The 25,197-nt window shown below is 41.5% G+C and overlaps 1 protein-coding gene across 1 annotated transcript in view; it reads right to left on the bottom strand.

Annotated features, from left to right (window-relative positions):
- Positions 1-25,197, bottom strand: part of FHIT (fragile histidine triad) — a 416,581-nt gene that overhangs the window by 81,495 nt on the left and 309,889 nt on the right. The gene's annotated exons all lie outside the window — the stretch shown is intronic.

Below are 25,197 nucleotides of genomic sequence, written 5' to 3'. Positions count from 1 at the left end.
AATTATTCATAGTTGTCAGTCAGAGACGTATTTAGCCACAGCTTTGAAATGACAATGTACCTTGGAGGTGAGTGTTGTGTTTTCAGAACCGACAAGAATAAAAAGGTGATGGCCATGGGATGCAGCAGTAGCAGGTGTGGGCAGAGGGCTCGTGTGGGTAGCTCAGTGCTGCACTCATGGGCTGGGGGACAGAGGAGCTGATGGTACACAACAGAGACCACACAGGTAGAAAGGCTGACAGAAAAGGACACCCCCCAGGCTGTGCAGCACAGCTGCTACAATGCCTTTCACAAGGTGAAAAAGACTTGAATGCTTTGCTTTCCTCCCAAGGAGGCTTAGCTGGAATACAACAAACTGAAGCCCCCAGGAGTACGAAGTGGGTGCTGGGCACACACGTGCAGGATGTGGGCTCCACAGCACCAGGTGGCCCCAAATCTATGAGGCACAAGGATTATGAGTCCAGTTTTGCAGAGCCTGAAGCATAAGTGTGCCTCTCCTGATGGCAGGGCTGTTGCTCGGGGGGTAGCAGAACTGAAGACAATCAGCTGCACAGGTAGCATTGGGCTACCTGGTATGGGAAGGTGGTGAGGGGGAATGTATTTTTGTTACAAGGGCTGATGAAATATAGGTAAAACAAACAAAACTATGGACAAGAAAGCAAAGCTATGACTTGCCATCTTGATTTCGTGGTAATAATATTACTGTTTGGGGTTTTTTTCTGACACTCTCTTCATACCGTAAAGGAAGGGTAATTCAAGATCCTCAAAACTCAGACTCTACTTGGAAATCAAATAAACTGTCATCCATCTGCTTTTCTGCAGTAAGTTCAGCTACTATATTGCAAAGCATTCTTTCATCTTTTTCCCTTTCTCTTTCACTCTCTTTTGAGAAAAGAAAAACAACTGAGAATAATTCTTTGGGAAAAAAACCCCCAACACCTCAGTGAGGAGAGGCAGCAAATGATTTGAGTGACATTTATGCAGCTCTAGATCTTTTTAGATGGTGCCTAATTCCTTTTAAAAAAAATGATTTGCATAGAATTTACATAACTTGCACCTGATTCAATTTGATGAGGTAAAAATCAGCTGAAATTCCTGCACCTCATTGAAACACTTAAAACAAGGTTTAAGTCCATAATGAAATCCAAATCAAAAAAGATTTTCTTAGGCTATTTGTAAGAAAAATCAAGCACACCTATATTGTGTTAGCTTCAATCCATAAAAACATTTGCTCAAAGAATAAAATGAAATCACAAGGATGTTTCAGTTAATGAAATACTACAGAATACTACTCTTTTTTTTTCTCAGCTTACCCTAGAGAAACTGAATATGTGATTTCTTATTCTTATCATTATCCACAGCTTTCAGTGTATTCAGCCTAGAGACGAGGGTGATTCTTGAGGGTCAAAAACTGTGTTTTTGAGTAATACATCAGTGATAGTGTTCTGATAGTGTATTATACTAATATATCATGAGAGCAAAAGTGCTCTTGTGATGTATTAGTGCAATGTATCATCTGAACATCACTGCTCTCATGATGTATTGCCCAAAATCACAAGGCAACTTTAAAGATGGTCTTCAGTAGCCCTAGGCCTGAAATTTTGCTTTTGGACAAAGACAGACTTTCAAGAAAAATAAAAGTGAGGATTAAAGTTTGCAGTGGTATTGTACAATTTCACTACCACATCATACCTGTGGTTCTCCTTAGATTTTAAATTTAATCATAAAAATAGTCAGTTCATCTGCCAGTCAGTTGCTTTCTCTTCTGCTACAAGGAATAACAGTTTTTCTACAAATATCAATTTTCAGGGATTTCCTTTGATGATATATACGAAGTCTAATATCTGCTATTAACAACCATATTCCCTAGAAGTTCAGCCACCTGTAAGAGTTATTTTTGTCTCTGTGGCAGAATGTTCCAGGATGCACACGGGAGAAGATCTGTATACCCATGACAGACAATTTGGAGTATCAGAAAACATGCAGGAATGTAGTCCAAAGCTCAGTGCAGACATACTGCACTGCAGATGCACAGACCAGCACAGCAGGTAATGAATGAGCCTAATATGATCTTCTACCCAAAATGGGCCCTTGTGATCAGCGTGAAAAAAAAAGAAGAAAAAGTGTTTATGACAGCATATGGACCACTTGGCATCAGTGGGGACATTCTCAGGGGTTAGTCACCTTTACTACATGCATTATGTTCTCACACACTGCCAGGCTGCATAGCAAAATCCATCAGCTGTATCAGAAAACAAATGAATATTCCCAAGGTTTGAGGTAACAACGATCAATTTACAAGAGCAATTTTTTTCCAGACAACTCATTTTTAGAAAAACATCATTGTGTACATGGAAAATAAATATATAACTGGATTGTCCCCTTTGCTTGTGAAATAGAAACAAACAGGATCAGCAATAGTGTCTCAAGTAGTTTCCTTTGCTTCAGCTTTACCAAGAAATACAAGCAGCACAGAGCAGTGGCTACCACACAGTCAGAAACACTGAACAAGGGGATTTCACACCTTCTCTAATCTGCTTTCATCTTCTGGCCTTCCCAGCTCAGACAGGCTGGTATTTTGATTCATTAGGAGTCGTTTAATTGATCGTTTTTACTCCTTAGTACTCTTTGTAACTGCTAAAGCCTCAATCCACCGAAGCACTTAAGCACCAGCTTGATTTCCAACCTGCGAATTGGTTCAGTGGGAGTATTCACATCCTGGATGTTATGTATATGTCTCAGTGTTTTGCATCCATTGCTGGCTACTCCCCAACTGGCAGTAGCAAAAATAACTTTAAGGCGCCTGTGAATTAAAGTTGCTTCCTTCCATTTTCTTTTCCAGGCAAAACAAAAACTTGCACATCCAAAAGAACATTTGCAATTGACTGAAAAGTGTCAGTAGATACAAACAAAACATTGGGCTGTTTTTTTTGTTTGTTGTGGGTTTTTTAACCAAACAAACATATTTAGGCAAATCTTCCATCAGAACACTGCTTGAAGAGAAAAAAATCTGAACATTGTCCAAAATAGTCAAAATAAAGCATTTCAACTTTCTTCCCTGTTCTTGTGGGGACCCTCATGCCTGGTGGGCAGCGGACAGCCCCAGCACATTCCAGCAGGCTGCATTCAGTCACTGTTGAAGGTATTTAATTTTCTTCCCAAAAAATTGCTTTCCCCTCATTTTACATTATTTTGATTAATAAGCAAGAAAGGCAACATACAACAGCCAAGACATTTACATTAATGGACCAATCAATACCACCCACATCAGGGTAGAAATATGCAGACACATGCATTGCTTAGAGTGTAAGCTCTGTTCCCTCCTCTTGTCAGGCACTGATGGAGGAAGTTGCACATGATCACAGGAGACAGACACACTGTGTGTGACAACATGAGGACACAGCACTATGCCCTCAGGTGGGGGACAATGTGTGAGTTAAAGATGCCTGAGCCCTACAAGTTGCTTCTGATACTGGGGACAATATTTCCAGCCAAGGATGTCCAGAACAGCAGTAGCTGGAAGGAAGCTATGGGAACTGAATTTTATAGAACCTTCAAAATTAAAATGATTTAGACTGACAGTATTCTAGGGCTGGAACTGCAGCTTCCTCTGCTTCATAGTGGCTGCTGCATCATAAATAAAATCTGAGTCTGAGAAGCTCCTAATGGTGAGAATTTTCAAGTGACACAAAATCACTCAAGAGAAGTTTCTTCAAGACCTTTATACCCAGAATGACAAGAGCATTAGAAAACATACTGCAATGAACAAATATGTAGTGCCATCGGGAACTCATGAGCCAGAGTGTGATGTCTCTGACCTCCCACTGCAGCAAGAGGATGCTCTGCTCAAGCCCTGCAGCATTCCCATCATGACTGTGGGAGCACCAGGGCTGCCAGTGGGCACTCTGGAGCATGTTCATCCCATCACTGCTGAAATCTGGCTGCAGCACAGGCATTTGTGGGATTACACATCTCAAGTCTCTCTAGTGAACCAGGGTCAAAAAATGCTCAGAAAAGTCTCAGCCAAAAAACCTGAAGCCTATGTTTTTGGAGAAACACCCAATCAGGGTAGGTGAGTCTTGCTTCAGCGCTCAAGGCCATGCAGAAAGCAATGTTCCTAGTTATGGTTGGTTTTATATACTGAATTATGGTCAAGTAACCAATGTGTCACCAGTGCACTGGATGTAAAGTGAAAATACTAGACAAAAATAGACACTGAAAGAGATTTCCCAGGTAGACCAGAATAGTGAAGAGCAGATGACCCTGCCACACAACACTGGGGAGGACATGAACATTGCCTGCAATAATTCATGAACATTATGTTGTGTTCACTCAGCTGCTGTGCTGGTTAGCAGAGCAACAAAGCTCAGCTTCCAGCACAAAGGGGGATAATAGCCTGTACAAGAGCTCCTCAGCATACACCCTGGGTCTATTAGCAAAAAATGTTGCTATAGGATGAATACATAAAAACTGTCAAAGGGTCATGCAACCCTGAGGACAGGGGGTTGGCAAAAAGTTGGCAGATGAAAGGCTGTTCCCTCTACACATGTGAAAGCAGTACATGGCTGAGCTGTGCCTTCACAGAACAATACCAGATGCCTTTCAGCAGCTTAATCCTTTCCTTTGTTACTTTTCATTCTTTCTGCAGAGATAAATCTGGGCAGCTGTGGGCTTCCATGGTCTCATAGTGCAGCAAGGTCAGGAAAGGCCATGATCTGGGGCATGGAGGGATATCAGGGCCAGGAAGAGCAAACTCCAGTGTCCCTCCTGCTACTGTGTTCAGGCAGAAGGAAGGGAAGGAAGGGCAGGAAGGGCATTATCAGCTGCAGGCAGCAAGACTTGCTGGCCAGGAGACCTCCATCAGCCAGTTCGCTGGGAAAAAGAATGGTGGTTTTCAGATAAGACCTCACTTGCTGCAAAGTCCCCTGTCCATTACAGAGACATGGGCTTCCTATGGGAGGCTGTGATAATGCTTCTCCTAAACTACCAGATTAACTGTAGAAATTCCAAACTAATAACCATTCTCCAAGTAAGACTGTTAGAGGGCGATAAAGAAAATCAACCATAATACAGAGATAGCCACATGAAAAATAGGGCAATTTTGTCCTCTCTGTAAACTGGGCTTCCATGGAGCCCTTGTTTGCTATTCTTGATTAACTGCTCAATTATCCCTGTTACAAAATTATTCTGTGGAAAGCCCTGCCTGTATATCCACAGCTCATTAACAGAAAGCACTCCCTCTGCTGTCCCCAAAATCCAGCATGTCACCAGCTGCAGGCACACTAGGTACAATCACTCTTTCTAGGCACTAAAAGCTCATTTCTAGGGCCCTTGACCTGCAAGCCCCAGCAAAGACATCTTCATGGGAAAGCAATTCCTATTCAGTGAGTATTTATGAGTTCTTGATGTTTTCCGAGTCCTGAATGGGGTTGGGATGGAGAAACAAATTAAAAAATAAAGCCCTATCCAACATTAGGAAAATAAAGAGTTTTGGTCAGTGAAAACATTCAATTTTCAGTCTTCAAAATTATTGCCAGCATTAGTACTATTTTTTTTTCCTGTTTCCAGGAGTTATAAATTACATGAGGACAAACCACTTTAAAGGACCTAATTTTTATAAAATAATAAAACATGACAGGAAACTACTTGAGACCATTCCTTTCCCACAAAATTGCCCCATTTCTAGGAAACAGCACTTTCCAGCTTCACTAAAAACTCATGCACGAGGCTGCAGAGATGCAGACACTCAGAGCCTCCTCCCTAGATGGCACCTCTGCCATGCTGGAGAAGTAGGGGTTGCTCCAAACTCAGGGAATCTGCATGGACTGACACACTCTAGTAACACCTTTGCTTTGGCTCTGGTTTATTAGAACACAAAGCTGAGGTTTGTTTTTCTGCCATCATGAGAAACATAAGGACATGATACAGATGGAAAGGAGTGGCACAGACTGCCAGACTCGAGAGAAGGATGTGCAGGGAGACAGAGAGATGCTTGGAACGGAAGGATAGGAAAATCCACATCTGTCTTAGAAATTCCAAGGCAAAAGCAGAGGAAATAGCAGATACTGAGGTGGGGAAGCTGAGGTTTGTTTTTCTGCCATCATGAGAAACATAAGGACATGATACAGATGGAAAGGAGTGGCACAGACTGCCAGACTCGAGAGAAGGATGTGCAGGGAGACAGAGAGATGCTTGGAACGGAAGGATAGGAAAATCCACATCTGTCTTAGAAATTCCAAGGCAAAAGCAGAGGAAATAGCAGATACTGAGGTGGGGATGGACTAGAAAATCCACATCTGTCTTAGAAATTCCACGGCAAAAGCAGAGGAAACAGCAGATACTGAGGTGGGAATGGACTAGAAGAGCAACTGGAGAACAGGAAGGGTTGAAACTCCTGATAGAATGGAGATAGCGGTTGAGATTTTGTGAACCAAAAATGCCATGCAGAAAGAGAATGCAAAGAGAGAAAACAAAAAACTGGAACAAGTCTTGGGAGGGAAGGTCACACAGGCTGTCCACATGCCACCAAGCTTGAGCATGAGGGCTCTTTCAGGAGACACTTGTGTACATCTGCATCACACGGCACTGTACACATACCCTTAGGAGGAAAAATAAAGCTTTGCAATGATTCCTACCAACATTTATGCCATGGATTTTGCCTCTGGAAGAGTAAGCATCAAGATACTTGCTCAGCACAGAAAACAGGTACTTTGGGAAGCAACAAAATGGAGAGAATTTGCAAATAGATCAGAAACCAAACCAAATGGGGGATTGCAGCAGAGTACATCTTCAAACATGTAGATGGAGAAATGTGCAGATTCAGCATTCTCAATAAATAATGCATATGTCAATTGCTATGAAGTTTTAAAGAAATGAGCTGTGGATGAGCTAGAAAAGGGATGTAGACCTGATGAAAACAAGCACAGAAAGATCTTTAAACCCACTTGAGATCTGTAATTATAACTTCCATAGCTGAAGGCAACTTTAGCATTTGTAAGAGAACTATTGACCCCTCCCCCTCAGCCCCAAACCCAAGAAAACTGGTACACTAATGAGGGTATTAAGCCTGTTTGTTGGAAGTGGTGATCCAAACATACATCTCCTGGACATCTCTTCAGAGGTCCTCTGAAAGGCTGCAAATAAATAAACTAATTGGAAATAAAGGGGGAATGGTGCTTCTGCACTGGTATTTCCTGACCTCTAGCCTGGGCTGCAACTCTAGGAATGAGAGTCCACACATGGTAGTAGGAAAGTCAGGCCTAGGACCACCACCAACTCCTCTCACCTGCTGTTATTCAGTGCCCAACCCCTCCTCAAGCAGCAACAGTGGATGGGATGGGCAGACCTGCAGGACCATCGACCATCACTCTGTGCAAAACAATAGGAAGAACAACACTTTGGTCCAACTCAGGACCATGATGGGGAAACTGCTACACCATGTTTATAGGAAGAACAACACTTTGGTCCAACTGAGGACCACGATGGGGAAACTGCTACACCATGTTCCCTGGATTATGTATCAGTTACACTATGATCAGAACCCTGTGAGACATGCACAGCACCTTCTACTCCCTGAATATCAAAGACATTATGTATCAGTTACACTATGATCAGAGCCCTGTGAGACATGTACAGCATCTTCTACTCCCTGAATATCAAAGACTGCAAAACCAACCTGAAACCCTGGCAGCCCACAGCCATTTTACAGATGGAAGGTTGATGCACAGGCCAATGAAGGTGCCTCTGAAGCTACTCAGAAAGTCAGGGCATGCTTAGGGCCAGCTGGAGAGCACCTGCCTTGAGTTCCTGCACCTTTCCCTTCCCTCACAGTCACTTTGCCCAGGTGTTTTTGTGCAAATTTTGTGTCACTGAGATGCAAATGAAAGCACAATTGCATTTCCCCTCACCTCTGATCTTCAGTTAAGTCTTGATAAATGCATATTGTTTGAACGCTTGTGATATGTATAATTAGGGTTCTTTAATTTATGTTTCAATAAAACGTTCTATAATAAACATTTACTGCTCTGTGAATAAACATTTAAATGAAGCTCCTAATGGGGGTTACACGTTTCGAAGCAGTTCATGGCTTTGCTGAAGTCTCTCCCTATACTTAATGAGAGTCATTTCCATAATCTGTGCATTATTGCTTAAGCCTCCCTTTAGGAATATTTTACAAAGTAAAACTGTGTGAAATATTATCAGCCAAAAGAGAAAATGCTAAGAGGATTATCAAATTGTCCCGTTAAAGGGACAGCACAAACTTTCATTTTCCCCCTGAGATGCCAACACTGTAATTATGTAGAATGTGCTTACTAATCATCACACTGGTGTGTTATTACTGGCTTTTTCCCTCAGAGACCCAGTCTAAATTAAAAGGATGGGAGACCCCTGAAAGGTCTGATGTGAAGGGCAATATAATGCTAATTTACTTTCTGATATTAATAAGAGGAAGGATCAAATCCCCCAGGCAAATCTTGTAGATGTCAAGAAACATCCGTCTCTGTCAGAGTGGGCTGAGTGCTGTTATGTACAAAGTTGTGTACAACTTCTCCCACAATATCAGCCCTACAGCTCCACGATTAACATCCAGGGTCTCATCCCCATTTTGCTGAAAACTTCCACCCATTTTCTCACTGACTCCAATAACAGCAGGACTCAGCCTCCCAGCTGAGATATAAAGTACACTAAGGTCGAGGGAAAGATTATTGTTGGAATACAGAGGGTTTTCAATTCTCTGGAGTATCTGCAATGTTACAAACACCTGTAAGATATTTCTTCCATATGTCTGAGTACATTTGAGGAGAGCATAAAACTGAAATATATCTTCTCTGCACTAGCAGGGAATAAGAGCATTATAGCAGCAATAGCCCACTCCCCCTTTAATGCAGGAGGGAGGGGAGAAGAAGAGAAGATAAATCAGGGATGGATGTGGCAGCAGGAAGACAAGCCTTACATACCATATTTTGAGAGGGAAATCATTCTCTCTAATTTTTGTGGCTATTCTATGTGACTACTTTGTGACTTTTTTAGACAATTGTTGTAACCTCTTCTAGGATAATGATAAGGTTCCTGCAGAATTAAAATACTGTCCCTGTCTCCTCTTTCACTAGTTAAAGATGTGTGGATAATGATAAGGTTCCTGCAGAATTACAATACTGTCCCTGTCTCCTCTTTCATTAGTTAAAGATGTGCATTGGGTTTGTGTGACAAGGTTTTGGTAGTGGGTGGTACAGGGATGACTTCTGCAAGAAGCTGTTAGAAACTTCCCCAATGTGCCAATGCCAGCAGCTCCAAGACAGCCCTGCTGCTGGCCAAGGCTAAGCCCATCAGAAACAGTGGTAGTACCTCTGGGATAACAGATTTAAGAAGGGGAAAAAACCCTGTGCAATAGCAACTGCAGCCAGAGGGGGAAGGGAGATGATGTGAGAGAAATAGCCCTGCAGACACCAAGGTCAGTGCAGGAGGGGAAGAGGTGCTCCAGGCAGAGATTCTCCTGCAGCCTGCAGTGCAGCCCATGGTGAGGCAGCCTGTCCCCCTGCAACACATGGAGGTCCACAGTGGGGCAGGAGGATGTCTAAAAGAGGCTATGACCCCATGGGAAGCCCACACTGAAGTAGGTTTCTGGTCTCCTGTGGGAGGGAAACCCACACTGGAGCAAGGAAAGAGTTTGAGGAGTGTGGAAGAAGGAGCAGCAGAGACAACTTGTGATGAACTGACTGCAGCCCCCATTCCCTGACCTCCTATGCCACTGGAAAGGAGGAGGTAGAGCAATTGGGAGTGAAGTTGAGCCCAGAAAGAAGGGAGGAGTGAGGGAAAGATGAAAGTTGAGCCCAGGAAGAAGGGAGGAGTGAGGGAAAGATGATTTTTAAGATTTAGGCTTATTTCTCATTACCTTAATCTGATTCAATTGGTAATAAATTACACTAAATTCCCTAAGTCAGGTTTGTTTTGCCCATGATGGTAGCTGGTGAGTGATCCCTCCCCATCCTTAGCTCAACCCATGAGCCTTTCAGTGCGTTTTCTCTCTTAGCTCAACCCATGAGCCTTTCAGTGCATTTTCTCTCCCCTGTCCAGCTGAAGAAGGGAGTGATAGAGAGTGACTTTGGTGGGTACCTGGCATCTAGCCAGGGTCAACCCACCACAAGATGGAAGAGAAGTACTACTGCGAGGAGGAATAAATGGTTTCTGGTGATGGTAACATGACTGAGCTCATAACTTTCTGCAGAGGATGAAATGCATTCAAGCCACGGTGCTTCTCATCACAGTATCTATCAGTGCTAAAGGAGATTTCCAAGACTCTGTGTCAGTACTGAGCCGTTTTATACCGTTAAGAACACATTTCCCAAGAACTAGCAAATTTCTCTGTGCATACCTATAGCACTCACTGGACTGTATTTAGTTATTTATAATGCTAAAATTATATATAGCAGCTATGGGTTCAAAAACATGGGCTGTTTCCCTGTTTTACTGCCGAATGTGCACATTCATCACTAAGGTTTAGCTGCTTCAGTTAAACCTTTTAAATGTAAATTATTTTCTGTTATAAAAAGCTGATTGTGGGAGTTTTAGTATTTCAAAGATGGTAATTTATGTGACTGGAACAAAATAAAACATTCCACAGAAACAGAATTTTACTTGATCAGAAACACTTTTATGTTTCAGTATAGTTTTCTTTTCATATTTTCCTCCTGCAGCAGTGGCCCCTGTCTTTAAATTAGCTTGAAACAGAAGATCTTACATAAAACCGTAATTTAACACCATTTGCATATGTGTCATTTCACAACTTCTTCACCTCTCATTTAAAGTGTTTTTAAGGTGTCATGAATCAATGCCTGAAATCCCTTGTGCAGCTGCTCAGCTGTTCATCCCTCACCAGTCCACAGAATTCTCTGGGACAATGGAGAAGCAGTACCAGTTTAAAAAAAAAAAAGATCTTACATAAAACCGTAATTTAACACCATTTGCATATGTGTCATTTCACAACTTCTTCACCTCTCATTTAAAGTGTTTTTAAGGTGTCATGAATCAATGCCTGAAATCCCTTGTGCAGCTGCTCAGCTGTTCATCCCTCACCAGTCCACAGAATTCTCTGGGACAATGGAGAAGCAGTACCAGTTTAAAAAAAAAAAACACAGACTCTGGGACAATGGAGAAGCAGTACCAGTTTTAAAAAAAAACCCACAGGAATAACTCTCCTCCCTTGTCACCTAAAACCATTTCGATGGCATATCAGTGAGAGAGCTGAGAATCAAGAAAGAAAAATTTTGGTATGTAGTATAAGACTGCAGGTCAATCCTATTTTTCTTTTACTTACTTCCCACAGTCACTGTTGAATTTGGGATACAAAATGGTTTCATGAAAGTAAACAGCCTCATTGAAAATCTGACTTCACAGGGCACCCACAACATCACTGAAATCCCTGCAATAACTCCTCAGCTCTAGCAGCTGTTGGATCAGGCCTTGCAGAATACCATGGTAGCAGCATTGACACCTTTGAAGATTTTGACAACAACCTATACAAGCTTACATCTTCTCCCAGGCTACCACTGCAAAACTACTTTCATTCCTGACTTCTCAAACAGCTAGGATTTTTCTTACCATCTTTCATAATATTCCACCCTGCTCCAGTTCCCTTTCTGCTCAAACCAGTGGCAACACTCTTACAAACTTCAGGTTAAATCCTTCATGATTTGATTAAATCTGGCAAACAGAAGTGCTCATAATGGCAAAGGATATATAACAGTATGTCCCCAAACTTCACAATAAAACAAAATGCATTCCATTGCCTTCATTCTCTGTGCAGTATTTTGAAATCAGGTTATAAAAGGTACCAATGTCCCTGTGACAAACATGTTTTCAACTTCTTAAAGTACTTCTTTTGTGAGTCCCAGCATGGCATGCACCATTTTCACAGCTCCCACCTGAGTGTGGTGAATGGCTCCGAGGCCAACGCTGATAAACACACAGAAATGCATCTTCCATTGACTGTTTTCCAAAACAAGAACTCAATTGTTTTAACTTACCAATTTAATTACAGAAATGTATTATTGATCCAATCTTTCTTCATATTCATGAGCTGGCTAGAGAGGAGAGTGAACTGCTCTGCCTAGTACACTTTCACCTTGATAAGCATGAATTACCCTAATTGGGATAGAAGTTATTTCAAAATTGTTTAAATCCACAAAATCTTTTCAACAGAGAACTTTGGTGGATTTGTAATGCACGCTGGCATTTGCCAGGAACCCAGCTGAAACCACCAGACCTGCTGTCCTGGAGACCTTTCAACAGACAGTTTGTCCAAATGGACTTTGACTGTGACGAGCAGGGCCATATGGGCAGAAGGGTAGCAGAGGTGAACAGTTTGTGATTACGTCCCTAAGTCATTTAACCTTCAGAATTACGATTCCACACACTCTGCCACCCAACAGGAGGCTGTACAAGCAGGTGAAAAGATAGATGTCTATTCTTAATGACTGTTTAGGAGACTGCTGAGCTCTGGTCTGTGCCCATGTTGGTTCAGTTCATTAATGTAATTAACCAACAATCAATCTTTTTAAATTAGTTACACAAAAACAGCTACAGCCAGATCAACTGACATGAAAGTTAGGTCACGCTCCATTTCTGCACGATTTAACACCCAGACTGGAACAGAATACAGGGCATGGAACCATCAGAAACTGGAGCCAAATTCATTTGAAGCCCTACAACTTAATTAAAGTGTGCAAAACCTGTGCAGCTGGCTTGGTCTTATTTGCATGGCCTTCCATGCTTGCAGCCCAACACCTTGGCATATGAAAACTGCTCAGAAAACAGGAAGGAAGGAAGGAAGGAAGGAAGGAAGGAAGGAAGGAAGGAAGGAAAGGAAGATATAAATATTTAGTAGTGAAGGAATTTAAATAAATTTAAACCATTTAAAGTGTAACTTTATGCAGGGCTTGAAACTGTACCTTAACAGTGATCTACCAGAATAAAATGAAAGCAGAAGGAGCTGAAGTCACTATTAAGTGTCTGCTCTGTTTCCATGGACAGGGAAGAGATAGCAGAGCAACCTGTGTTTTCACTGAACACAAAGGTTACTTGCGAGGGGTTGCAGCACAGTTCCATCATCAGCCTCAAATGCTGGTCCCCTGTCCTGGGATCACAACTGGGAGCACCTTATAACTCAGGCTCACAACCTGCCTTTCCTCTGGGAGTCAGGAAAGGATTTGGTTGGCCTAAACCTGGTGCAACATGTTCTCCAGAAGTGATGGCAAGGGGTTGCTAAGGTGACCAAATCCTGCCCCTACTTCTCTTGCAACCCAGTGTTGGCAGAATGAGGTGCAAACAGCAGCCCTGCAGAGCCTGGCTTGAACCCAACAGACCTCACATCATACAGACATGCCCACAGACATGCCCTGTTCGCAGCAGTCTGGGAACTGGTCTGAGGAGAGGCTGCTCCAAGACCTCTGGTTTGTGGCTCCACAAGCCTGAGCAAGGCTGTGGGGGAAGCGCCTGACTCCAGCAGGTTAATGGGCAGCTCTGCCTGGTGGGTTTGGAGCATCTGTGAGCTCGGTGTGGGTGCACTGTCAGCCTGGTTTGACACTAATAGACAATTTCTTTCTCAACCCTTTAAGCTGAACCTGAACTAAACTGCTTTCAATTTCCCCAAAAGGCTAAGTTTGCAACTTCGCCTTATGCTTGTCCATTAAGAGAGCATCTGGCTGCTTTTAATCCCTCGCTCTAACTGAGTTGATCCGATTGCTTCCACTGGAGACATTGCAATGCAGACACTGCTGCTGAATGACTGCCATGAAACTAGGAACCTCCTCCTAAATCCACCATGAAACGGATGGGCAAGAGCCTCCCTGCAACGCAGTGCTGTGGAGAGCACAGCAGTGCCCGGACTGCAGTCTGAAAATGATTGAGCACATGATGTGAAGCGCTGAGCACCCTCCTCAGCACCCTCCCTGCAGTTTGTCAGAACAGTCACTGAAGGTTGCAGGTTCAGACCCACAGATTCCCCTTAAGGGAAGAGTGAAATACTCACCCGGTTTCCACTGATGTGAAATCAGGTGACTAGGCTGGTGCAGCAGAAAAGGAGGAATGGGAATTGGGACAGATGGGGAAGGATGCCTGCTCAAGTTTCATTTTGAAAGTTGTGTGTAAATTAGCATGACTGGAGGAAAAAAAAAAGCCAATTCTAAGAGACTGAGGAGGAATATGCAACCTGTCACTTAACACTCCCCACCCTCTGCAGTGTTTCTGCCAGAAAATCACCGGAGCAGGTGCCTCCGGAAATGAAACTGAAGCAGGCATAAGTGAATTTAAAACTAATAACAGCAAGAAACTTTAATGAAACTCTTTCTCACTAGCTAGAGCAGCTTTTGTCATATAGGATTTTCCAAGCTTTCATAACTCTGCACTCAAAAACCTTCCTAAAAACTTGGATGGCATGTTATCACTGCGTGCCTCTGTGTGAACAGACATGCATCTTTCCTGCAGCATAGATACAACAGCAAAATGCAAGGAGCCCACCTTGGCAAATTCCTTATTCATTACCAGAGTGATCTCTATTTTCTTGGTATATGCAATTCTGTGTCACTGCTCTATGATATAAAAGCTGCTAATTGCAATCAGGCTGCTTCTGTAGCTGGAGAACCAGGTTACAGGAGCTGGGGGAGTGGAGATCTTGTCCCAGGGGAAGCTCCCAGTTTGGTCTGGATCTGCCTCACTCCACAAGCTGAGCAGGCAGCCTGAGCTATTCATGGTTTTAGTATCCAACATTGCTGCCAGAGTCAAAAGCAGGCTGCAATGCACAAGGAATACAAAATAGGGACCTAGAGGGCAGGCAAAACTTTCATAAATTCAGTTCATCTACCAACATCGAAAGAATTAGTAATCAGAGAAAGAAAGCTACAGAAGTGTTAACATTAATTCTACTCTGCTACAAGCCATGTGGCTAACACCATGACACCTTACCATTTACTGAGGGAGAGCTATTTATTTATGTAACCTATAGCTCACATTTAAATAATTAGTCTGCCTGATAAATTTTAGAACTTGCAATCTGTGTGCCACGTTTGCATAAGCACAGCATATTTAATGCAGGTACAATTGTTTAACACCTCCAGCATCACATTAAAGAGTTTCATATAATTATCAGAGTTAGCCACTCCAACTTTCAGGCCAGTTACACATTTTAAAAAAAAAGAAAAAATGGTGCTAGTTGTACAGTGTGAAGCTGTTGCTCCAGAAATGTAGCCTGCACTCCTAACAAGGGATGCTCAGAGAGCAATATGTGCTGCCTAGGAATAAGCAAATCAGGTCAGCTAAGACTGGACTGGATCCAAAGTTCCCCTCAAACCTTCTGTTATCTCCAGGAGTCTGAAGCTCCCCAGATCAGTGTGCCATCTTTGGTTTTCTTTCAGCTCACCAGGAGCAAAGGCCTGAGTTTAAGAGGGGCTGACTGCTTGTTCCTCTCTTCAGCATCAGAAGGTCAGTGCTTCCCTATAGCCAGATGTCAGAATACCACCCACAGGACTGTGGACCACAGATGAGTGCTTTTACATGAGGCCACATTTCTAGAAGGTGAAGGGTAGTGCTCCTGGGGTGCTATTCTGGATGCAGTAGATCTGACTCTTCAATAAGCAGCAGCAGCAGGAGCTGCATAGGGATACAACTAATGACCTCTATTTACTCCTCAGCAGAATGGGCTTTGCTTTCAGGATGTGCATCAGGGATGAGCTTGATCTTTGTTGCTATTATTTTGACATAGTCAAGTAAGCAAAACCCCAGTTGTGTGAATCATACCATGGCAGTCTCTTGGTGTCTCAGCAGATTAAGAATGCAATAAATACAAAGCCTTGTAGTTCAGGTTGTAAACATAAAAATAGAACTGAATTTCAGCTCAAAAAATAATCAGTGGAGGAACCTGAGGTGAAAGCTATGCTCACAGAGAGTGGATGCCATTGGCATTCCTACTAAATTAGAGAACAACATGAACTGAACTAGCTTGTGTTTTAGAACTTAGGGTGTGCAAAGTAACAATTAGAGAGCAAGGTGATCAATCAAATCACAGCTTCAGCCATTAGAAATTCTCACTTAAGAGCTTTCCTTTAGGCACCTCATCTGAAAAGAAGGCCAAAATATCTATTTGCTTCTTTGGTAATTGTTGCTCTTAAACCAGATCTTCAAACACACAAATTTAAAGCCAAATTTCTAAACTCATTCTGCAATGAGCAGCAAGTGACATCAACACGTCTTGTCAGATTTTCAAAGCACTTCAACGCTCAGTACACTTCAAAGAAATTAGCCACCTGCATTATTGCCAATCAGCTCTGAAAACCCTGTTTCATCTGTTAAGCTCTCATGAAATCTTCCACCTATATGTCTTTTCCAAACGGTGTTTAGGCACTTCAGAAGTTATTCTTTGATTATTTTACAGACACGTCAAGGCCCTTTGCACAGGGAATTATTTTCTAGTTCAATCCACCCAAAATTGTAAAGAAACTGGGATCAATCACACCATGCCTGTTTATCAAAAATCTTGTATCATCACAGGATATTCATCTCGGATAAGTAAAACGAAGCCAGACTTAAGCTTAAAAATAGCACTACACAGACTCCTACTTGGTTAACTTAGCTGCTAGGAGCATTTACCTCTATACTGTACCAAACTCAGTCAAGCAAGTAAACACCCTCTTGCTACTGATGGAGAAAAGGAGCAAAGACAAATATATATTAAAAGAACCTTCATAACTCTGGGAAAATAAATCCTTATATGGTGATAAGAATATATTCCCCAAGGAGAACTGCCACAAGCAACAGTGACTCTTAGCAGGAGGTGTGGGGAGGCACCACATGGTACTATCAGGGACACAAAAGACTCACATTGGCACAAGGGCAGCATAAGCAGATGAAGGCAGGAATGAAATATTCTATATTCTTAGGCATGAGAAAGGCAGCAGTCTGCATTCAGAAGTCCAAGGAAAGAAGATGTCTATTTTTTGTGGAAACAATGGACAAAACAATGCCTGGAAAAAAAGGTATCTTTCTCCACAAAGAAAAAACACTGCACTGTGTTAAATTACACCAAAATCCTCAGACGAACAGGAATTTTAAGGAGAGAGTTTCTCCCAAATTTTTTCTAGATTGTGAAAATAACTCTCCATTTCCTATTTCCCCAAGCATGGAACCAGATCCCTGCCCTCTCCACAAGAGGGAAAAGGTCGGGAGATACAGGAGCGAGAAACCTCTTCTTTGCCTCTTTAGAGAGGTTGTTCACCCAGAGAAACAGGTACTGTCCTGCCAAGGAAGGAGGACACGGGGAATGAGTGGCTGATGCTGGTACTGCAGCAGGATAACGAGCAAGGCTGGGACCATCCAACCAGTGGCAATGCAACTGTGTGAGGTCCAACAGTGAGAAGCATTTCAATGTCATGAATCATTTCTCATGTCAAATCAAAGCTGAAACAAATATGATGGAGTAGGCTGGAAAATCATCCTTTGTAATCTGCAGCTCACAAAAACCAACCACCCAAAGGGGCATTCCAAAACAGCTCTTGAAGTTGTGTTTGACAAAACCTCTGCACTTCTGAAATGCTAATCAGGGCAGAATTAGCTGATCAGGGAAACACCAAGTTAGATGAGGACAAGAGGCCAACAGCAGATTACAGTCTATAAAGGTTTAAATAGACTTGTTAACATCTGCTTAGGGTAAACTATAATTAAGCAATCTCCTTTCCTTGTTTGGGGGTTTGAGAGTTTTGTTTGTTTGGGGTTTTGTCTTTGCTAGTTTTCTGCCTTTGCAGTTCTGACAATGAATTTCGTATCAGGACCCTGGGGAAGCAGAGCAGACTTTCAGCATTCACAATCAGCAGAAGCACAAGATCATGGCAATGGAAAGGCACTTTAGTCCCAGAGTTGTTACATTCCTTCAGAAGCTTTTCATCTTATGAATACAAATCTCTAAACTCTCTTTGCTCATGGATTTACTTCTTTGGGCAGTTGCATTGGTAAACACCTAAATCTCCACAAGACACTCTTGCTCTGTTGTCCATACTTGTTCTGCTACCTCAGTCAGAAAATCAGTTAATCAACTCCTTCCATGAGTATAGGGAGTTAAAATCAGGTGTCCAAATGACGCAACCCACACTTGATCCCTTATTTCCTTCTAAAGTATGGAGCAAGGCAAAACTTATAAGTAGGGCAACAGTTTTCATGATGCCTTAATAGATTTCAAAGGGAAGATTTAGAAAGGCAGATTTTTTTTAACTATCCTGACCAGCAGACATGCATTACTGATAGCCACGATGCACATCTTGCAAGGATAGTGGGTGATGCCAGCAAAACAGCCCACAGGTTCACCCAGACAATGTAAGACTAGCATCTGTCTTTGGTAGGTTAATGTATACCTTTCTAAGCAATTTTTTAGGATTTCAAAGGGAAGATTTAGAAAGGCAGATTTTTTTTAACTATCCTGACCAGCAGACATGCATTACTGATAGCCACGATGCACATCTTGCAAGGATAGTGGGTGATGCCAGCAAAACAGCCCACAGGTTCACCCAGACAATGTAAGACTAGCATCTGTCTTTGGTAGGTTAATGTATACCTTTCTAAGCAATTTTTTAGGGCCTACCTTTAGACTGTACCTAATCGGTGCTTCTACCACAAGGAATGTGACAGATCTGTTTGTATGGGAGTTACTTGCTGGGAGAGTCAAGAGGACACTATAACATGAATATCTAAACATAAATTCCAGGGTTTCCTGGAGCAAAAAGAAAAACAGAAGTGCCAAAGGCTAGGTAAAACCCATATGGTTCGGAGTAATACTACAGGACTCAGTGATTAAGCTGGGTGGGCAAAAGCAAAGTATCTGCATCTAAATTTAGCTCCCTAAATGAATGGTTTGATTTTCTGAGGTGATGAATGCCTGCAGCTCCTGTCGACTTCAGGTGCCCACATTTGAAATGTTTGGCCTTTAGTCTTCAACTCGAACTAATTGAAGGATTTAACATTTCAAAGCTAAGGGGGTTTATCCAATCCAAAGTGCCAGAAAGCTGAAGTTCCTAGGCATGAGAGATATGACACATGAGTAACTCAAAGGCAAAGCACGAGAAGAAAGATGATTATTCCCCAAAGTGCATACACTTGAAAGACAGGCTAATGAGTTCTTAAATGACATAATTTAATCCCAATGCTTCTCAAATACAATGCTAGAGTTTTCCCATCCTCAGTCATTACAGAGTGCACAAGAAAATTTTAACTGTACTTCTCCTGCCCTTTGAAATACAAAAAAAATGTGCCGCTCAGTTAGGTTCCCCCTGAACTGCATAATAGATTAAATTAGCCAACAACAGCCCTGCATCACAGCTAGGCAGGAAAGCAGGCCAAAGGATCCTGTCCTCCCAAAGAGCAGAGACATGTTTTCACAGTGATCCAAGGCCCATCAACCCATGTAAGAAAGCACTGCCATGATATGCTTAGAGAGACCACTAGAGATGGGATACAGTTGCAGATAATCCTATAGAATATTAGGTCCTCAAGGCGCTCACACAAGGGATGAGCAGGTTTTCAAGAAAGACTTCTAGGCCATTTAGCATCTAGTTCAACAACTGCATTGCAGACTTTGGGGGTTTTCATAACAGGGCTGTTCCTAGGAGACTCTGTCTACCAGGATCCACACTAGCTTTGAACCAACTTTACTTTGGAAAATTTAATTTACATCAGTCTATGTGATAATAAGCAGTACAGTATAGATGCTTAATTATTGGTTAAAACATTTAGTCAAAAGCAAGAACAGTGAAAATACTGTTTTAAGAAAGGGGCGATAACATGCAAAGCTCAAGAGAGAGTTCTAGCAGCAGATTGAGGTTAAGTGAGGCTTTCTCTGATATGGTCCTTGTTCTATCTGGTAAAGACTTTTGAGAAGCACAGCAAATTATGCATAAGACTGTTACAAGAAAAAGGTTAAGTATAAAACCATGGATAAGGTAATCAAACAGCACTTTACAGAACTGAGCCTCTCCTTTTCTCTGCCACAACTCTGTACTGCTAGGAAAGTCACCTCAGCCAGAACATCTCACAGTTGGTCACCTTCTGGGCATCCACATGAAACATGCTGGACTGATCTGCAGAAATCCTGAGCAATCACACATTTAACTGTAGTCTCTAAGAGGCATGAGCTGAATCTGTCATTTAAGTTGCTAAGTATGCAAAAGAAATCAAGCTCTAAAGCTGTCACCCAAAGAGAATGAGCATTACTTAATGTATAAAATATATGTATTAATGCTTCAGAGACATTCAGATACTCTGCTGAGAGGCTCTGTGTGAAAGCTCAGAGGACATTAATAACCTTGTATTCAGGGCAGAGTTTGGAAGGCATCTGGAACTTCACACTGAACGATGCAGATAAAAATAAACACTTGATCTTGTCCACCCTGTGCACAGAATAAAGTAGCAGCTTGTGATCGAGTCCTTAAGACTGTATCACATTCATGTTCCAAATTAAAGCTACACAGGCAGCCTTAATACTGCCTTTTCCTAATCCTTCAGAGTTTAATTTTACAGTTCTAACTTTCTTTGAACATAGTACTTTTTGCACATCAGTAATACTTCACCCATCTCTGGCAAGAATGATTTACATCCTGTATACCAGCACAGTAAATCCTAATGGAATGATCGCATGAATCACAACATAGCATTACATTTAATTGCTATATTCATTAAATAAGAACATTGGATTTTTTTAAATTAGAAATTTTGAGGTGCTATCAAGTAAGATAAAACTAATGAGATAAGATTTAACTGAATATGTAACGTGTATAAATAAGATTTTATGCTGAGCTCAATTCTAGCTCAATTTTAATTTGATTTACGACACCAACATCAAACTTTCAGCTTTCTGATTTGTTTCAGTTAATCTCATGCTAGCTTTAAGAAGCTGACTCTAATAACAATTGCATTGATACCATATTGATTTCTTTTCATGTTACAGGTGATGTTTTCAGAGCAGCACCACTACTACTCCAAAGAAAACACAAAAGGTGGGCAGGATTTGCTTAGTTGCAAAGGGTTCTGCTTATGCAATGGAGGGTTTATGTATAGAGTGTAGGATTAACTTTGTAGAGGTGTTTCTGAGGCATGTAATTATAATTCTCACCTATGTGCAAAGCTGCTGTAGATGGAGGATACTACAGTGGCAGACAAGGTGGCTGCTGATGCACATTTGTACAAAACAACCTCAGTGTTTCTTACCTCTTTCAAACAATGCAATAAGTTAGTGTGGGGAACTCCTTCAACAATCACAAGAAACGACCACAGGATACAGACAGCTGAACAGGGATCTACTGTCATATTCCTAAGCAGCCACTCAGAGACAGGGCTAAATGTCACCACTGAGAAATCCCAGGAGCCCTACCAGGCAGGCTGCAGAATAAAATGTCTTGGAAACATTCACATGGGCACTGGAGGAAAGAAAGGCTTTTTTTTCTTGGAGGTTGTGTCTCTTTTGGTGACTGGCTTGCAAAATTATAGAGCAGAAAGGTCTAGGCATCTGATGAAGAGAAACATCTCTCCTTTGTGCTAGGTCCTGCCTTCCATGAGTATATAAACAACCTAAAAGCCTAACATTAGTGCCAACTATGAAGATTTCATATGCTTTTCTGTGAGAAATGCTGTCGTGTCTTCGAGTATATCTACTTAATTATAAAAAATTATTAATGTATATATACAGTGCCTCTCACAAGCACCACAGCTTCGACCCACAGCAGTTAAAACCATCCATTGCAACAACTCTGACATGCTTTTTCTTCTCTTTTGAGAGAAACTTCAACAGCTCTCCACCCCTCATGAACAATCATAAAGAGAAAAGGATGCAGAGACCTGCAACAAACTCCCACAAACAGAACAAACTAATGGAAATGCCCAGAAATGAGAGCACAGAAGCAGCGTGTTTCCATTATCTAGTGGGTATTAAAAGCCAGCTGCAGACTGCTGAAATTAGACCTGAGTTAAATGGACAAACAGCGTAACTGAGTAACATTGGACCACCTCAGCAGCATGAAAATCAGCAGTGTAAGCTGAGCAACCCATTTGGGCAAGATGCAGAAAAACAGGGGTATTTTGAAAGGGGAACTGTAATAAGCCAAGAGTGAAGCAATCTTTGACTGAATACATTTTGTGGTTGCAGGCAGAGACTCTTGACAGAGAACTTCAGAAGCATTAAACAAATGTTATCTCCAAGTCTGAAGAACCAAGAAGGTGTCAAACAGAAACAAGAGCCACAACTTGAAAACACTCTCAAGATCATCACCAGCATAATGGGGGCAGAACAGCATCATAAAGAGAAACAAATAGACATTTTGGCAACAGAAATAAAAGCTGTATAGTTTGGTTTATGCTGATTTAGATTTTTGTAATGCATGTTGGAGAAAGGATGTGGCTTTTGGTAATGACAAGCAATTGAAAGCAAGCTCAAGGACATATTCCTACTAAATCTCACTTGTTTATACACTCCTTGCAGGCACAGACCGAACAGCAGCATACATAGTTGAGCCTACTATCTCTGTAAGATATCCTTCTTTATTTCAGCACTTTCTGAGCTTTTCCATAGTGCATACTCATCTACAGACATTGGTAATTTCAGTAGATCCATTTGCACTTCTTGAGGACCATTACCCTGTGCTCTCCACTTTTGATCCAACTATGCCATTCTTAAAGAGAAACAATCAAACAAACCAAGAAAACCCTAAAAAAATTTCAATATTCATGTCTATTAAAGAAATCCAAAGATCCTAACCCTGTTTCTTCAATGTTAGGATTCCTGCATTCCTGGCAGAATACTGGCAGACAGGTAGAGGGTATTAGAGGAAATCTGAATACTGATTATGGTTTTCTTTCTTGCCTAATATATGTAGCAACATCGCACCTCGTTAACACACACTTTATTAACATAGCTTATCAACACACTGAAAAAGTCTTCAAAAATGGTTCCAGATTAAAAGGAGGAAAATATCTCTTGTCGGTCATAAAAGTGATGAATCAGAGCCTCTCTCACTAGAAAATCCCTCATCCTCCAGCTATGGATCTGTCTACAGACTCTTGAAGACAGACAGGAACTCGCTGTTTGCATGTGCAGAGAGTGGGATGCAGGCCAGGATGGAATCAAGCACCAGGACTGTGATTCAGCAAGTACATGGCCCAGGCTTGCTGGGCTTATCTTGCATTCACCCTGATGCCAGCACAGCCTCATGGTTTATGGACCAGTGCTGCCTTGCATCCCCTGACCTGCACCCCAGGCAGAGTCCCAGGTCATTTTTATTAACCCTCTAGATTTTGTTGTAACAAATAAGTCCTAGCAAAATGGAAACTCTTCCTGCATTTACGCATAACTCCTCCGCTATGTGAAGCTCCTCTAGAGAACAGCGTGTGGAGAACACAGACAATAAAATTGTTTGGCAATCTCTCTGACATACTGGGGTATCTTGTCATAGAAGAGATGCATATACTTCTGATAAGAGTACACAGTAGGTCATATTGATATTGAAGGTCTGATAACTCCCACAGTACAGAGCTGTCACTTAGGTGCTCCACACAACAGACATGTTTGTCTGATATCCAGAAATTTACTTCTGTGAGATAATTCAATAGAGCTCATGGCCAGAGAATTCTCTTGCCGTTGGTTACACTGATTTTACTTCTTGAGAAGAAGCCATTAGCTAATGACAAGAATTTCCTTTGTAAGCTTCCCTTCATCTTCAGGGGAAAAATTAATCACAGTCCAAGTACTTCAGCATTACTCAGTTCATTATTTCTGGTTGCAATTACTGTGTGCTTTGCTTAGGTTTGTAAGAAAGACCAGTATACACACTTTAGCTGGTATAATAAATAAACCATTGAACAAAACCAAAAAAGTTTATCTTAATTCTTGTGTGGAGTTAACATTTATCCTCTTGTCTGAATTCTGGATAAGAATGTTATCTTGTTTGCCCTCCATTGCTATGCTTCTGTCTGTGCAGGTCTTCAAGGGCTGTACTTGCATAATCTACACCGAACCAGCGAGAATATTTAATCTGGTTTGTGCAATATGAAAACATTAACAACATTTACAAACTTTCTGTGCATTTTTTTTTATACTGCTAACCTCACCGAAGGTATTTCACAATCTTTCAGGACATCTCCATGGTGGTGGAGTTCTGTCTCTTGGACATTCAGTTTAATCTACTCTTCCAGTTTATGTGTAGGATTATATAAAACAGAATTGTTTATTTAAAGGAGACCAATCTGCTGTTCGTCCAGGGCACTCTAAAACTAAATACTACCTAACTCTACAACAGAACAATCTGTAGAATAAAGCAGCACTCGCTGTTACTGTGGTAGGGTGAAATCCAGACCTTTACACTGCAGGTTTATAATGTGACTGTTTATGATCAATCCAAGCAAAATGAAAATATAAGTGCTTCATTTTCTACAAAGTAAAACCAGCTTCACCATAATCACTGCTCAAGTAATTTGCCACTTGGTACATTCCATTCAGGTGTAGGTAAAAAGAACAAAATTACTCAGTCAAAGGTGGCAAAATTCTGTGCAGATTAAAAAGTCTGTAAAAGTAAAGGAGGAAGATAATTACAATCTTTCAGGCACAGGACCATTCTAATGTGTACAGAACAGCTTTACCTAGTCTCAATCCACATATATTTTCATTTAAATACAGTCCTTTGCTAATTCCACCACTCTCTAAAGTTTACTGCAGGGAGCATGAAAGAGATGGTCTTTATGAACAGATGGTCTTTTCAAGGAAATGTAGTTACACTTAAATACAGACAAATGTACTGCAGACTAACGGTCCTGTTAGAATGCAGGTTCTGAAACAGTAAAATATGGGACCACATAATATGCTAGCCCTTAATTACAGCGGGTTTTTTCCTCTTCTGAAGACAAACTAATCACTAATGAAGCTTAATTAGCAGTAAACAGGTACTAGTGTACAGTCATTCATGTACAAACAGGTGCCTATTGATTGTATTTGACTGAATACAAATGTGAGCAACTGTTGTTTAGGTATTATTAGTATCGGATAGGAAATTGTAACACAACAGCTTCTTCCTCTGTGACAAGTGAACAAATTCAGTCTGTCAAGCACAGCTGCATTCTTACTTTAAAGGATGAGATTATATCTCAACGCTTGGTAGCAACCTCTTGTGTCCAGCAAACTATC

The sequence above is a fragment of the Acanthisitta chloris genome, unplaced genomic scaffold (genome assembly GCF_000695815.1).
Source record: "Acanthisitta chloris isolate BGI_N310 unplaced genomic scaffold, ASM69581v1 scaffold2280, whole genome shotgun sequence".
Taxonomy (NCBI): domain Eukaryota; kingdom Metazoa; phylum Chordata; class Aves; order Passeriformes; family Acanthisittidae; genus Acanthisitta; species Acanthisitta chloris.
The sequence above is the reverse complement of the archived record's forward strand: the minus strand, read 5'-3'. Positions and strand labels throughout refer to the sequence as shown.